Raw genomic sequence first — 2,500 nt, 5'->3', positions numbered from 1 at the left:
CACACACACACACACACACACACACACACACACACACACACACGAGTAAGAGAGAGAGAGAAACCCAAACGACATAGCCAGAGAGAGGGAGAAAAGAGAGACACAGAGAGAGACAGACAGAGAGATACAGTAGAAAAAAAAATTAAGAGAGAAAGAGAAAGAGAGAGAGAAACTGAGAGAGAGTGAGAGAGAGAGAGAGAGAGAGAGAGAGAGAAAGTGAGAGAGAGAGTAGGATAATTCAATTGCTGTCATTTCTTTCCTCCAAAATAGCACACATTTTGTTCTTTTACGTGGGAAACTGCCCCAGGGCGTCTCAGGTACAAGGAGGCTGAATTGGTTTACATAGCATGACAATCTCTGGTCTCAGGACATTACGCTGCTGTGTCGCAGGTTCCTACGTATATGTGATATAAAGACACCAGAGGGTGGAAGAGATTTGACCACAGGGGCTTTGATTTATGTTCAAAGTTTACCTTTCTGCAATTAGGCGAAGGAAACTTAAAAGCATTCCGGTAATGTAGAATTAATGTCACATACTTTCTGTAATCTCCTACTCAGATGAAAATCCCCAAGGGCTACACTTAACAATTGATGTGAATCAGGTTATGTTAGAAAAAGAGAAAATAATAAAGAAGAAAAAAATATAAACGGCGCCTAGAGATGTAAAAAAAAAAAGAAAAAAAAAACCCAAAAAACCGTGAGACTGTGGCAACGAGCAAAGAGAAATTGATTGTCAGGAAAGCGTTAGATGACAGGGCTGGTTGGTATTTGAAGACGAAAGTGCAAACGTGTTTGTGAAGATGAAGATGATAATAATGACTCTGGTATTAATAACAGATAACAAAAAAAAAAAAAAAAAAAAAAAGGAAAATAACTACGCGAGAAAATAAAAGAAAAGGAGATGGGATCAGGAGAGAAGACCGGTGGGTTAAAAAGAAAGAAGAAAAGATGTGTGTGGGGGGGGGGAGGGGGGGGTGGGGGTTGGGGTTGGGGGGGGGGGATCCATGAAATCTGTTTAGATGCGTGAGAGAGAAGCGCTGGGTTCTCCTGCACTGGGCACCAGCAGCACCCATGGACCTCCATCGAAAGTGACGTATTGTCTGTCGGCAACAGGAAACGACGGAGGGTATTGTGATTCTGCAGGTATCCTAATGAACCTATTCATTGGTCAAGAAAATCCTGTCTTTCCTTAGGAACCACGGGCATACCGCTTCCTCCTTGCTCTTAATTAACCTGTACATTTCTTAGACATCGACGTTGAGGTTCACTGATGGAGGGCTGTCCAATCACAGTGACTTTCTCAGATGATGCCTCCCCCCCACCACGCAACCCCCCCCCCCCCCCCCCCCCCCCCCCCCCCCCCCCAACCCCTCACTTCAGTCAGACAAATAGACAATAGCAGAAATAATCTAAATGTACGTATTTACTGTCCAGTTAAAAAACAGACGTAAAAATGCGTTAGTCAGCTCTGCAGCAGTTTTGATAAAGAACGTAAAACATCGCACAAATAATTGTATAGATCTATCTTTGCGTGACAGAAAAATACCTGTTGCCTTCTGCGCTTGTTCTTACACTGTTTTCTTTCTCTGAAAGAGTTTTACAATTTCGCTAAAAGTGGTTACAAAGTACTTAAACGAACCCACGACACTAATACGTTTGATTCAAAACCCGAGAAACATTGATTTTTTTTTTCTATGTATTCAATATCAACAAACAGAATCATAAAATATTATTAATTCTAGCTCTTGTCTTTAAAAAAAATAAATACACAGATCAGAATACACACACACACACACACACACACACACACACACACACACACACACACACACACACACACACACACACATTTCAGATAAAATTAGTCGTTTGATCAGAGATAGACACACGCTGATGTCACGGTACAGAGCATTGCTTATTCACTTTCCGTGCTGTCGTCCGTCGTTCTGGCACGATCTCGACCTTTCCTCTGTCCCGCAGTGTAAAAGGGGATGTGAACGAAGGAGAGAAAGGATGGGAACTCTACTTTTGTCTCTCTGTTTCTGTCTTCTCGTTCTCTCTCTGTCTGTCTGTCTGTCTGTCTGTCTGTCTCTTTGTCTTTGTCTCTGTCTTTCTGTATCTGTCTCCCCATTCTCTCTCTCTCTCTCTCTCTCTCTCTCTCTCTCTCTCTCTCTCTGTATCTGTCTCTGTCTGTCTGTCTGTATGTATGTCTGTCTCTATCTCTCTTTCTCTTTGTCTCTGTCTTTCTGTCTCCCTCTGTCTCTCTGTCTTTGCCTCTGTCTACCTCTGTCTCTCTCTGTCTCTTTGTCTCTGTCTCTGTCCGTCTGTCTCTTTGTCTTTGTTTCTATCTCTCTGTATCCGTCTCCCCATTCTCTCTCTCTCTCTCTCTCTCTCTCTCTCTCTCTCTCTCTCTGTATCTGTCTGTCTGTCTGTCTCTTTGTCTTTGTCTCTGTCTCTCTGTATCTGTCTCCCCATTTTCTCTCTCTGTATCTGTCTCTGT

This window comes from Babylonia areolata, chromosome 5, assembly GCF_041734735.1.
Source record: "Babylonia areolata isolate BAREFJ2019XMU chromosome 5, ASM4173473v1, whole genome shotgun sequence".
NCBI classification, from domain to species: domain Eukaryota; kingdom Metazoa; phylum Mollusca; class Gastropoda; order Neogastropoda; family Buccinidae; genus Babylonia; species Babylonia areolata.
Note: the sequence above shows the minus strand (reverse complement) of the source record.